Here is a 14,997-nt window from a genome sequence, read left to right as displayed (position 1 = left end):
ACATACGGCATAGCGTAGTCGACTGTACTGGTCGGCAACGAGGTGACATTTAACACGTCTCGAAACCCTGCCACATCTTTCAAATTATCCATCAGGAAGAACCATGTAAAATAGTTTCACTCTGCGGTGGCTTACAGCTGCGCAATCGAATGTACAAAAAAGAATAATAATAATAATAATAACGACAGTCCGAGAAAGCACCCGCGGACGGCAGACACGATTCTTGCGTCACATGGAATTGTCCCCGTGTCTTTTTTTCTTTTGTTTATCTCTCTGTTGCTTTCTTATCAGCTCATGCGCCCCTTAGACGTGTTTAAATTGTGCGGCTGCACGTCACGAGTAACGCGGACCGGTCTCATAGTACGTCACGACGTCCCCTCGTTCTCCGATGCCCTCTTTTCACAAGAGATGATTTTTTAACGGTGTGCGGAACAGATATCTCGCACGCGCTCTGTAGGTCAACTGTACACGTCGTTGTTTCACGGGAGCTCCTTTTATTCGTTGCGGAACATACCGCAGCGAAAAAAGAACACAGAAAAGGGGGCTCTCTGTGGTTCGTTAATACCATGCATTTGGCTCTCCAATACGCGAAACAGTTTTGCGAACTCGTAGCACAGGTTACGTCTAAGAACAAAGCCAACGTATTAGCAGAAACTTGCGACCAACAAAACAGAATTCACTACCACCTTAAAACGTATTAAGGACGTTTGCGTTTTGAATAATCCCACTTGTGTTCTGCGAAGCTCGCTTTTATTTCTTATGTGACCTCTTTCAGACTGCACTGGATATATTTGTATCGACGGAAGCGCCAAAAGCGAGACCTGTATAAAAGTAACGACTTTATTCTGCTTTATTTTATGCGAAAGCCATATTTTTCATATTTGTATGGCTTTTTTTTTTACATTTTACGTTTGCGGAAGAGATTTGCTCTTCACTAGAATTCATCGTGATGCCGACCAGAGAATAGGCCAACCAAGCATCAATCACGTTGAACACAACCGTAGGAGGCAAGCAAGCTGGTGTGCCGAAATTGCAGTCACATGAGGTCAGTTCAGCATGAGGAGCAGTGAAAAACATACACTAAGGGACGGGACAGAAGCCACCAATGAACATCTATGTACAAAACGTGGCCCACTAAGTTTGGTGAGGTATTGTTTTCTATACCCACCTGTAATGATGCACACCCTTTTAGGTTCAGCCTCACAAGCAGCGCCGCTCCATGCTCTGCAGTTCCGACGGCACCCTGTCACGACTGATTCAGGTTTACCAACACTATATCTCGGAATTAAACGTGATGTGTCACAGCAACGTATCCTGCCTCCTCGAACGCGACAACTTTCTACAAGATTTGGAGGCGTTGTCTCATTTTGACAGCCGCGAGAGAGTCGCGTGATATCTATCTCCCAACTATGTTCCTTTCTTTTCTACGCTGTTCACAATTTCTTGTAAGGGAAGAATAAGAAATGGAAGTGGAACCCTATTGTCATTGCCATGAACAAGGGAGCTGGTATGCATGATACAGCGGCTCTTTCTTCCGATTTAGTCGCGACTAAGGCACCACGTACAAACATTTATCTTCAGTACAACATCGCGCCCCCATTCACACACACTTTTACCTATCCCATTGGTGCACCGTACGATCAAGTATGTACTACGATGCAGCCATTGTGCATCGACAAAGCGCGTGTGTGCCTGTATCGATATGCCAACTAAGTCAGAAAAGTCATGGATAATTTATAGTACTACTATAAGAACTACCATAAGGGGCTGAATAGGTAGTGGCATGAACAAATTTCACGATGTCAGCATAACGGCGTCACTGATGTCGTGGTTTCTCCTGCAAATGGAGGACAGTGAGAATTGTAAATTTTGCTGCCAAACGCAGTGTTCTTATAAGGACAAACTGCTTACTCTCCTGAATGAGTTGCGAGGGCACAATTTTTTTAGAGTGCTTCTTTACTGAACCAATATCGTAATCTCGGTTCGTTTCGGTATGGATTTGGTATCGCTCGTATGTTCGGTATTATGTCGGTTCCGCTCCGCAACCGTCGGGTACGGTTCAGTTGAGGCAAGCCTGGCACATTTCGTTTATAAAATATGTTATATGTGTGAGACAGGATTCATCCCTCTCATCCCCATACTAATCGTCATCATATTGAATGCGCACTTCTTCGAAACCCAACAACCTGGTGGAGGTGCGAACGATTCCCCTTGCTTAGCTATATCTGCTAACTGTTGACTTCCCAGCTAAACTGGAACTTCGAAGTCGACGAATTGTACCGATGGCCAACGCTCCGCCCGCTGCTGCTGGTAATGCCAGAAACTCTAACTAGCCTGCGACCGCGCAGGCCTCTCCGCCTGCCCCAGGTCTCTCGCAGGCCCCTTCGGTGGTACGACAATGCGACCCACCTACTTTCAATGGTATATCGACGGCCAAGACGTCGACGACTGGTTGGACGAATTTGACCGCGTATGTCGTCATAACAGGTGGGACCAGAACGGCAACGTCGCCTTTTATCTATCTGGTGTCGCAAAGATGTCGTTTCTGAACCACGAAGTAGAATTTGCAGGATAATTTGCTGGTCGTCTGCTCGATCTTTTTGGCAGACCTGCGTTCCGGAAGATCGACGCAAAGCAGAAGATTTCTTCCCGTACTCAACAGCTTGAAGGATCATATATGTCCTACGTGGAAGATGTATTGTCACTTTGCAAACGTTCCAACCCTGACAAATCACATTTTCGTAGCGGCTCGTCTTCAACTCAACAAGGAGTACCACAATGGCTTTGCAGAAAATGAGATGCTGTGCCACATCGTATCGGCGAAAGGAGCGTCTGCTGGCCCAGAAAAAGTGAAGTCCCTGTCAAATTTCCCTAAACGATCGTCCCCTGAGGAACTACGCAGCTTTTTGGGACTCTCGTATTACTTACGCCGCTTTATTAAGGGATACGCTAACATTGCGGCCCCACTCACTGCCCTGCCTTCACAAGATGTACCGTTCCAATGGGGGCCCCGACTCGGAGTACGCGTTCGAGAACCTAAAAGCACTTCTCACTGCCGCCCCCCTTCTTCGACACTTTAATCCTTCGGCTCCAACTGAGCTACACACCGACGACAGCGGTACCGCTCTGGACGCCGTCCTTGCGCAAAGGCTTCCTGACGCACCCATGGAGCACGCCGTCGCCTTCGCAAGCCGGTTATTGAGTAAAGCAGAGAATAATTACTCTGCCACGGAAAAAGAAGGCTTAGCAGTCATCTGGGCCATTGCGAAATTTCGTCCCTACCTCTACGGTCGCCACTTCTCCGTCGTGGCCGACCATCATGCTCTTTCTTGATTCTCCTCCTTGAAGTATTCCTCTGGACGTCTAGCGCGCTTGGGCACTTCGCCTCCGAGCTTTTGATTACACCGTTCACTACAAAGCAAGAGGCACACTGACGCCCTTTCCCAATGCTCTCTCGAAGAATACAAATCTGGCGCAGCACTGTTCTATGAAGGCATAATGTGCATATCCAATCTCGAACCCCTACCTTTCCTTCCAAGCAGCTTAAAGATGAGGCAGTTTGTAACCTTATCCGCCATCTTGATGGAAGCCATCCGTCGACGGACAAGAAGTTAATCCAGAAAACCCGGCACTTCGCCTTGCTCGATGGTAAGTTGTACAAGAGGAACTATACGCCTGAGGGCTCTCGATTCTTGTTGGTAGTACCCCGACATCTCCGGAGCACAATATCCCGAAGCATGCATGACTAGCCTACCGCTGCACATCTGGGCTTCTTTAAAACCTATGAACGAGTTCGGCGCAAGTTCTTGTGGCCGTGCCTCTACAGAACGGTGCATGGCTACGTGTCTTCGTGCCGGCCGTGTCAGCAAAGGAAGGCGGCGTCTGCTTCTCCAGGCCAGCTTCGTCCGTTACCACCTCCTGAGCTTTGAACGCGTAGGGATTGACCTCTTTGGACCTCTCCCATTGTCAGCCAGCCTCCGGAAACCGATGGATTGCCACTGCCATTGACTACTCTGTCCGGTACGTTATTGCCTCGGCCCTCCCAACTGCCACAGCAACCGACATCGCAAACTGCTTAGCCATGGGGCGCCGAGGGTTCTTCTAAGTGATCGTGGCTGCAAGCTTGTCGCACAGGTCGTCAACGAGGTCTTTACCAGCTACTCTGTCACACAACCATCTCACGTCTCCCTACCACCCTCAAACCAATAGGCTGAGAGAACGATTAACCACACCCTCGCAGATATGTAATCCTTCTACATATCACCCTGCCAAGACAACTGGGACGACCTGCTTCCTTTTCTCGTCTACGCATATAAAACAGCGACACAATCGACGACCCGATTTAGCACTTTCTACTCATTATACGGACAGGATCTGGTTCATACGGTCGACACCCTCTTCCCTTACGTTCCTGACATCGCCAACCCTGTGCTTGCGGATGCCACCTGCCGAAATGAAGAGTGCCGACAGATTGCGCAATGCCGGACCTTCGATGCCCAAGCCTCCGCCAAATGTCGCTTTGACGCGGCTCATGCAACCGTCGTGTACTCTCCCGCGCAGCTCGTTTCGCTCTGGGTTCCTTTACGGAAACCCGGGCTATCGTCCAAATTTCTATTCCGATACGTCGGGCCATACAAGATCGTTCGCGCCTTCTCCGACGTTAGCTACGTCGTCGACCCCGTGGACATTCCTTCCGACCACCGCTGCAGGTCCACTGAAACGGCACACGTCTCGCGCATTAAGCCGTACGTCCAACGCACCGAAGAGACCCCAACGCTTCCAGGTACTGCTTCTCGCCCTGACAGCTCCACCTCGGAGGGGGGGGGGGGGGGCTTTGAAACAGAATTCATCCTTCTCATCCTCATACTCATCCTCATCATAATAAACGCGCTCTTCCTCGAAACCCAACATATGCCGTTCCCACCCAGCCCGAGTGGGATAATGAAACACCCTCTCCCTCTTTCCTCCGAAATCTAAGTGTCTCATTCGCAGAATTCGCGGTCACCCGCTTGTCTACTCAACGTTACCACACCTCCTCCCAACGGCCGCCCTCCCGTCGGCGCGTTCCACTGCTTTACCGAACGGCCTTGCGGGAAGCAACCTTACAGGATTGCCCAATTACAGGATGTGAACACAATAGAAAATTGCGTTTGTGCTAATTAACAGCAAACTTGAATAAAATTTTTAAGATGTCACCATCTAACAAGTAAGAACATTTACAGAACTCCTGGAAGTAAGAAAGGCAGTAGCAGAATATAAATCGAGTGCACGCAAGTCAATGTATTTTAATGCATTGCGCCTATGGGGATTTCGTCGATTTTTGCACAGGGCCCATATTTAGACCACGATTATTCGACAAAGAAAATATAATTTTTGAAATGTCATCGCCTATTTTGAGTCAGTACGTCCTCCGGGCCACATATCAACCACTACACAACGTGTGAGTGTAAACCCTGATGCGGCCCGGGCCTTCAAAGATGCGTTCCAGAACAGACTCCCTTCTTAGGCGTTGCAAGCCCTATGTTCTAGCATTATCGTCTTACGCGTGCGTCGAAACTCGGACGGAGATCGAAAGGCGAAGGGCATTTCCCTCTAGGATCTCTAAAGGGCTCACCCAGGGTGCAACAGGGGAACGAAACGCGGGTCCGATACTCTGTGTTGTTGATTAAAAATATACAGATGAAATAATTATAATATGACATCTCTGATATCAATTTTATAAGAAGTGTTATTACGAACCAAAGTTCATCAAAATGTCATTTCGGCGTCTGTGACGGCCGGCTGGACGAGGATTTGAGCAAACGCGCCGACAGGGTGTGCAACAGGGGAGCGTGACCTGGGTCCGACACTCTGGGATATTAGTTAATAATATTATACAGACTAAATAATCAGCTTACCTAAGACGTGACATTTGCTCGCCTGTTCGATTTTACCATGAGCCCACCCTGACAGTTTCATAATTCATTTTCATCCCTTCCACTGTGTCGCCGTATAACGAATAATAACTTGTTACGTTCCTCAAATAATTTTTTTTAACTTTTTATCAGCCAATGCATCTTTCAACAGCTGCTATAAAACCAGCTTCAGTCTTCATTCGATGAGGGTAATCGGAATTGTTCGGTTATAACTAGGCTTCCGCGTTTTTGGCTTTAATCGAAAAACATCGAATACATTCCGCGAACCATGACGGGAATTGGTGCACATGCCCAGCATCAGATTCCCACAAGCCAAGCAGGCTTTCCTTTATAACTCTCCTTTTCTTGGTATTTGCTATGGTTGGATGACCTGCGACCACATTAAATGTTCCAGGGTCAATCCTTTTGTCGGGGATCGGGTACGCTGGTCGAAATCCTTTTGCTACTGTAGGTGCCACAACGCGCTTGTGAACCTTTTAAGGACGTGACGTCAAGTAGAATCTCGGTCACTGCCCTTTAGTTGTTTAGTGGAGAGGTTACGATGGTACATGTGTGATGCACCCGCCTGCTCGCGTTGCATCCGCATTAATGTTTACACAACCAAAACGGGTGGGCCCACGCTAAGGCGAGGAAAAACGAGACGAGACGCTTTACTGTATTAGCATCTTTACTTTCCTAGCTGTACAACATCGCATCATGTGGGACAGGCTCACCCTTTCGACGTGGCTTGCAGGCTGTTCTGGCTGACAGGCCTTCGTTGACGACGGCACCCTGGGCGATGGTCTCAGGCGCACCACGTTGGTGTTCAGTTCAGATCCGGGGACGCAAACATGTCGGCTGTGACGCAGGGCCTGGTCGGCGTTGTTCCGGGAGGCGGTTAGTGTCAACCGGCGAACAGGCGATCTCAGAGCTCCCAATCGTCAGGAGACGTTTTCTCTTTCGGTGTCGGGTCTCCCCTGTCCACCGTCAAAGCTCCTCCTTAACGCGAAGGCTATGTCCCTTTGTTTCTCGTTCGCCTGCTTGTTTCCCTTCGAACACCCCGCACATATGGTTTTCATTCGGCTCGAAGTACGCGCCCCTTTGATGCCGCCGTCAGGTGCCACCGTGTCGCCGGAGGTGATGGGGTCCTCTAATTGCTCCCAGACGCGGAGCCTTGTCGCGTCGCTTGCTCCTTTGTACGTCACCTGGTCTGCATTACCTGACCCACCCAGCATATTGTTCATGTCCCACGTTCACCAGAAGGGTCCGTCACATCCGCTCAATCTCGGAGAAGAATTGTGTTACACTAAACAAAATTCGCTTGTCTTTCGCCACTCAAAGATCACCACACAATTGGAGCACAGCCGAAGGTGCCCATACACACTTTGCGATGTTTTGCACGAGTGCAGTGTCACTCTTCTTACAAAAATACTATTATGGCACTGTCCCGTAGTTATCCGGACTTGATTACGCACACAAAAGGAAAACGTTGCCAACCTTGGCACTGGACCGCGACTCCGCAGTGCATATCCTGCGGTTTGTATAGCTACGCTAGAAGACGTGCGTGGGGCATGTTGCACCTCGAAGCTCAGGGCTTCTTCTAACAGAGCCTGCTCTAGTATCTCCGAGGAGATGTCAGGGTAAGGGCAGTGATGAAAGGTAGGCGAGATCACGGGCATGGAACACCGAGGAGGTGGATTGTCGGCCACAGTGGAATCCACTTTTTGATCTTTATCGAAAGGATCATGAGCGAGCTTGAGTCTATTGGCGTGCACTGTCTTGTCCTCGCCCCGCTTAACGTCCCGAATTTTGAAGGTTACTTCAGACAGCCTTTCAATGATGCGAAATGGTCCGCTCCACTTCGGCGCCAATTTGCTGCTCAGTCCCGCCGTTCCTGCCTCTATTCGCAGAAACACCCGATCACCCGGTCTGTAGCTTATGTCATCAGCTTTCTTGTCGTGACGTACTTTCCTACGGCTAGTGGCCTCCGTGAGCGCCGCGGCTGCGACTTTGTGCGCTATTGACATGCGTTGTACGAGCTCTTCCCTGTAGTTTTCGAGGGTACCGTAGTTAATCCTCGTAGCCTGAAAAGCCGCCCCGGGCACCACGGCTTCCCTCCCGTGAAGTAGGAAGAAAGGATTTTCCCTCGTGCCTTCATGAGGAGTCGTCGTATTATACATGAAAAGTGCGAAGGGAAGCCAAAGGTCCCAGTCCCTTTGGTCGCGCGAGACGTAGTGGGAGAGCATCTTAATCACTGTCTGGTTAAGACGCTCGACCGCTCCATTACACTGGGGGTGGTAAGCTGTCGTCTGGAGTTTCTTCACGCCCAGGAGTGTATACACTTCGCTCATTATTTTTCCTGTGAAATTGCCACCTTGGTCTGTCAACAGCTGTCTAATCACTCCGTGACGCAAAACGACTCCTTCGACAAATACTCGAGCCACGGTTTCAGCCCTCTGATCCGGCATCGGGAAAGCCTCCGCGTAGCGTGTCAAATGGTCCACGAAGACCAAAATGTATTTGTTTCCCGAGGTAGTTACTGGCAGAGGACCCACAATATCCATCGCGGCCCGTTCAAAGGGGTAACGCAGCTCCTGAAAGATTTGCATACGTGCTCGCTTACGCGCGCTGTTGTCCTTTCTACAGCCGCATGATTCACATGCTCGGACATAACGATTGATGTCACCCCTCATGCCCGCCCAGAAGTATTCTCTACTCACTTTCCTTATCATTTTCTTTACTCCTGGGTGCCCTGCGCATGGAGCGTCGTGGTAGGAACGTAAAATTTCCCCTATCATGGACCTCGGCGCGACGAAGCGACCACGTGTTCCGCCCTTGCGGTCCTCCCTGCGCAAGATGCCTCCTTGGTCGAGGTGAAAGTTACCAGATATCCCGTCGGCTGACTTTTCGCATTGTTCAATTATAGTGCACAAAGCGTCATCGCGTCTTTGTTCCTCCTGTAGCCGCGCCTCCTCTGCTGAGGGAACGAAAATATCGGTATGACGTACAATAATCCGGCTTAATGCGTCGGCGTTCTGGTTTTTCGCGCCAGCCTTATGAACGATCTTGAAATCGTATTCCTGTAATAGCAGGTTCCAACGCGCCATCCGAGAGCTGGGGTCTCGTGCGTTCATTAGCCATTTCAGCGGCTGACAATCGGTGACGATTGTGAAGTGGCGCCCATACAGGTAGCAGCGGAAGTGACGTACGGCCCAAACAGCAGCTAAACATTCCTGCTCCGTAGCGCCGTAATTTTGTTCGGCCCCGTTTAGCTGTCGCCTGGCATATGCAACGGGATGCTCCTCGCCATCAAAAACCTGAGACAGAATCGCCCCGGCCGCGTACTTGGAAGCATCGGTCGTCAATATAAAGGGCTTTGAAAAATCAGGGAAACGTAGCACTGGAGCTTCCACCAATCTTTGTTTCAACGTGTTAAACGCCTCTTCTGCTTCTTCTCCCCAAAAGAAGGGCTTCTTTGTGGTCAACTGCGTAAGCGGTCGAGGAATTTCCGCGAATCGTTCAATGTGTCGTCGATAATAAGTCAATAGTCCGCGAAATTGCGTGATCGTGGTTTTGTCCGTGGGCCTCGGAAATTCCCTTACACATTTAACCTTATCTGGGTCCGGCTTAACACCTTCTGCCGACACAATGTGTCCTAAGTACTTAACATCTGACTTCAGAAACTGACATTTGGATGGTTTCCATTTGAGACCTGCAGCCTTCAGCCTGTTCAGGATTTCCTCAACATCCCTTATATGATCCTCGAACGATGCACTGTAAATGATAATGTCATCGAGATAAACATAACACGATTTCCCGAGGAGGCCAGCGAGCACTACGTCCGCGGTTCTCTGCCATACCGACGCGCTATTAACTAATCCCATGGGCATCCTTTTCCATTGGTAGTGACCAGAAGGGGTGTTGAAGGCCATTTTTTATTTGTCCCCCTCATCCATTTCCAGCTGCCAGTAACCGGAAGTCATGTCTACCACTGTGAAAAACTTCGCGTTTCCAAGCTGTGACAGTGTTTCTTGGATATTTGGAAGGGGGTAAGGGTCTACTTTAGTGACTTTGTTTAGATCTCTAAAGTCAACTACAAAACGATAGGATCCGTCCGGTTTTTGTACAAGTAACGCAGGGGCTCCCCACGGTGTAGTAGAGTGTTCTATCACCTCGTTCTGGAGCAATTCGTCTACCTGTCTGTCCATTTCATCACGTTTTGCATATGGTATACGATACGCTTTACGGTGTACGGGACGGTCGTCGGTGGTCGAAATTCGGTGTTTTACCGCGCTGCAATGTCCGATATCCGTCGCACTCCACGAGAAAGCCTCCCCGTAAGCCTTGATAAGGTCCGTGAGCCTCCGACGCCTAAGCTCGGGAATGTGTGCGAGATCAAACTTGCTAGCAATATCTACCTCGCTGACCGCGTTGCAATCAGAATCCCGTGAAACCGGCGGCTCAGCGACCTCTACGTCAGCTAGAGTACCCATCATCTTTCCCTTTGGGAGTTTGATTTCCTGCAACGTGGCATTCACTACTCGTATAGGAGCAACTCCGCCCTTATGTAGTTTAACAAGAGCTGGGGCCACAACAACGCCGGAGGTTAGTGCTACGTCGGAAGTATCTACAATCGCGAGCTGACCCTCCCTTGTCGGCGTTACGACTCTTCCCGTCACAATCGACTCGGTCATAGGCGGAAGGTGACACGTTCTAACCAGGCGCACCTGAGCTGTAGTTTCTGAGACAGGCCTGATTTCCGTCGCATCCGGTTCCCCGTATCGCGTCCAATTGACTATGGGCATTTGCTCACTTCCTATTTTTAAGACGCCTTTGCTTAACAATAAATCTGCTCCCTGTTCGCGGAGGATATCCTGTCCAATGAGACATTCAGTGGGAAAGGAAATTTGGTCGTCGCATACGAAACAGTGAGGTCTGAGACTGCTGTCGCCCAAACGAAGCGGGACCCGATAGCAGCCGACAGTCCTGAGTTTATCTCCTGTTATGCCTATTAAAGTACGGCCACCGTTCACCGCATGGTACTTTTCCCTCCATCTTTTGTCTACTCTTTCGAGAGCACTTTCTTTGATAAGGCTGACTTTCGAGCCCGTGTCGATGAGACATCTCATCTTAACCCCCCTATATGACATTCCACAATGGGGCTCGTCTCTCCGCAGAAATTAACAACAATTGTCTCGGATTCCCCTCCGTTGCGGATACCCGGAAGGGATGCGACTAGTTTCCCGGATGAGCGCCTCGCTTGTTAGTACCTCCGTGATGCTCTTCCTCCCGTGACTCCATCTCACGACCCTCGGTCACCCGTCCCCTATACCGCTGCGGGCAGTTGCGGGCGAAATGTCCCTTTTGGCCGCAAGTGTAACATTCTCCACGGCTTCGCCGAAGAGTGGAACGTGCCGGCATATCGCGGTTCTGGAGCGCGAGCGAAGCTTCGAGCATTCTTTCCAGTCGATCAAGTCGCAACTTAACGTCCTCCGTTTCGCTGTTTTCAGTTCGGCGTACTACAGTTTGACAGTCCGCTACGGTTCTTTCGTGCGTCTCCTCTTTCACCGCTATTTCTACCGCGGTCTCGAAGCTTTCCGGGTCGCGGGATAGTGTAAAGCGTCGCACAGGATCCTTTAATCCTTTCAAAAAATGCGTTAGCAACTGCCCAGCTAACAGTTGCCGTGCAATTTTTGTTTTCTGCTCTGCGCCCTCTCCCACGTACTCTTCCAAAGTTGCGTTGCCAAGGCAGCGAAGCCTGGACGCAAAAGACCGCACATCCTCCTCAGCGCTGTTTTGCCGACATGAATTTCTGTAATTTCACATGTACAGGCTCAGTATCGAAGCGCCTCTTAGCAAGGGATTTGAACTCTGCGAAAGATTTTGCCTGACTGACCTCTTCCTCTTGCCACGCAAACCCATATGCAGCTCCTACCATTTTGCAACGAGCGATGCCTATGAGTTGGCTATCTTGCCAACCTCCCATTTTGCCAACCTGCTCCAGAATACGTAGGAAATCTGCCAAGCTTGGCCCCAAATTATCTCCCGTAAATGCGGGAACCATGCCACCTAGTGCTAACACACCTGCGCCTACATTATTCGGGGTAACCACGGGCTGTGCCATAGCGAATCGTTTTTCCTCTCGTGAGAGGGTACACTGGTCTCACACTTTTCCTCAGCGATTTCTCACACAGGGATCCCACCGCTGCCACCACTTTAATGTGATGCACCCGCCTGCTCGCGTTGCATCCACATTAATGTTTACACAACCAAAACGGGTGGGCCCACGCTGAGGCGAGGAAAAACGAGACGAGACCGCTTTACAGTATTAGCATCTTTACTTTCCTAGCTGTACAACATCGCATCATGTGGGACAGGCTCACCCTTTCGACGTGGCTTGCAGGTTGTTCTGGCTGACAGGCCTTCGTTGACGACGGCACCCTGGGCGATGGTCTCGGGCGCACCACGTTGGTGTTCAGTTCAGATCCGGGGACGCAGACATGTCGGCTGTGACGCAGGGCCTGGTCGACGTTGTGCCGGGAGGCGGTTAGTGTCAACCGGCGAACAGGCGATCTCAGAGCTCCCAGTCGTCAGGAGATGTTTCCTCGTTCGTTGTCGGGTCTCCCCTGTCCACCGTCAAAGCTCCTCCTTAACGCGAAGGCTCTGTCCCTTTGTTTCACGTTCGCCTGCTTGTTTCCCTTCGAACACCCCGCACATATGGTTTTCATTCGGCTCGAAGTACGCGCCCCTTTGATGCCACCGACAGGTGCCACCGTGTCGCCGGAGGTGATGGGGTCCTCTAATTGCTCCCAGACGCGGAGCCTTGTCGCGTCGCTTGCTCCTTTGTACGTCACCTGGTCTGCATTACCTGACCCACCCAGCATATTGTTCATGTCCCACGTTCACCAGAAGGGTTCGTCACACATGCACCTATACTTTCCACGTACGGCGGTCCTGTCTTTCCGCGGTACCCGAGATGGAAGAAAAAGGAAGAGGGCGTCGAACTACATTTGTGAAAATCAAGATTTTGAACTCTCAGGCAAGGAATATGTGTTCGTATGCAAGTATTGTCGCGTGACAGTTTAAGTGGGCTGCGGGAGAGGTGCAGTCGCGGCACAAGAGTCCTCGTAAGGAACAAGGTGAGCAAACGCCTTCCGGTCATTTCTTACAGCACTTACAGAAGTCGCGAACTAAAGAGCTCGCAGCAATGTCTGAGAAGAACCTCAGCAAGTACGCCTGCATTTATTACATTAAGCTAAATTGAGTTGTGCTTTCGTTGGTTTCCTAAATGCGCCAGCACCTCACTGTGGATCAATAAAATTTCTTTTGCGATGTCACAAAACTGGTAATTCGCATTGGTTGTTGTTATTTAGTCTGCGTTAGACGCGCGCGGCACTGAAATTACCTTGTAATTGCTATTCGCCGATAACTGTCTGTTAAACCATGTACACCCAATGAAAAACATAGAAAAACATAAGCCGAATCCGCCCAAAAATAAACATCGAAAACGCGGAACCCTAGTTATAACAGACGATAATGACTTCCATAACGCAAGATATGACAATCTTTGATGATGTCAGTCATTTTAGCCCTATATAGCCATGGCCACAGCTCGCTTTTCTTCGTTGTTTGGAGGTATTGAACCGAAATTGTGTAGTCGGCATTTTGTGTGGTTCTGATTTTCCAAGAAAAAAAGAAAAAAGGGAGCAAAAACCTTGTAGTGCTCGCTATCTGTACAGAAGAACACCTCGCATCAGACCCGCTCCCTGAGGTATGAAGTATAAAATACCTTTCCGAGGTTCACCGACCAGGAATATACGGATAATCTTCCTAGCGTCTCACCTTATATATATGTATATATATTATGTAGCTGTTAAAGCATTAAAAAAAATGAAGAAGTAAGGTTCACGCCACAAAGTTTTCACGAAATGACCACAGGGCTTATTTTTTTTTATACCGCACTATTTTTATACACTTGTCCGTCACGCAGAATTTTCACTAGTTAAATCAGGCTGCTTCGCAACTTTTAAAGATACCTTTTGAGGTAAATGAACGACCAATAAATGCCCTGAACTCCTGCTCAGCTTTTATTGATATATCCCATTAACAGCTGAGCCCTATCGTGCTTCTATGCTTGTGCACATGTTTCAACTATTTTAATATTAAGGAGCTTCAGTCATGCGCGCGGTTGAAAACATAATGATCCCCTAAGCCACAACAAAGTGTGTTCTCCTACAACAAACCTTCCATACTGTGCCACCAACCAAACACGACACATAACAATTTTGAACAACTCAGGGAAAAGAGGTACCGGCGCCCCTGCCTCGGCTGGTCGTGCCCTTTGGTCTCTCTTAGCCATTTCTCCTTGTTTACGACACTAGCGAAAACGACAGGCACGCAAAAAGCTTGGTGAGCATTTTTACGCCTTGAGCATTTGGACGGTGAGCAACTACCCACTGAGCAATTGTCCGGGATCCGGTGCCGCTCTGAGACTGCCACATTGATAATTATACCACCTTTGTCGCGTGATCGAACGTTATCTGAGAGGTATTAGAGATGTCATAAATTAATATAGTTGTCTGTGTATTTTAAACTGACGTGCGAATCCTTGAAAACCGTGGTTGATTTCACTGTTCTACTGTGGAAGTGTGATTGAGGTTCTAGTACAAAGGCATGGCTCCTTCTATGTTACACAATATAATAGAGCAAATCGCAAAGTGCCACTGGCATGGTGGTTGTCACTGGTAGCATGTGACGATGCATTTTGTATTTACAGCATTTTAAATATACCTCCACGACGTGGTGGACCCCGCCCACTTCTGGAATTCATTCACCCTGATTTTAATGTTCTTTGTGTTTTTCTTCTTCTCTGCGCTAGCCAGCTAGTAAGTAAATTAGACGCAACAAAGTTTTATTACACTTATATGTGTAATGCACAAGGTGCAGACAATTGCATTTATACACATGCTGTATGGGATTTGTGCTTTTCACAAGTTATTGCTAATGCATGGCTGTACTTCAAATATAAATAATGTGGACAGAATTTGATGGTTGGATTCTCCTGTGATGTACACTACCTAAAATTTTCCACAGTCTTCCCACG

General features: G+C 49.1%; 1 protein-coding gene across 1 annotated transcript in view; it reads right to left on the bottom strand.

The window, feature by feature from the left end:
• LOC135373637 (uncharacterized) overlaps positions 1–14,997 on the bottom strand; it is a 187,537-nt gene that overhangs the window by 86,553 nt on the left and 85,987 nt on the right. The window lies entirely within an intron of this gene.

Source organism: Ornithodoros turicata, unplaced genomic scaffold (assembly GCF_037126465.1).
Source record: "Ornithodoros turicata isolate Travis unplaced genomic scaffold, ASM3712646v1 Chromosome28, whole genome shotgun sequence".
NCBI lineage: Eukaryota > Metazoa > Arthropoda > Arachnida > Ixodida > Argasidae > Ornithodoros > Ornithodoros turicata.
The sequence above is the reverse complement of the archived record's forward strand: the minus strand, read 5'-3'. Positions and strand labels throughout refer to the sequence as shown.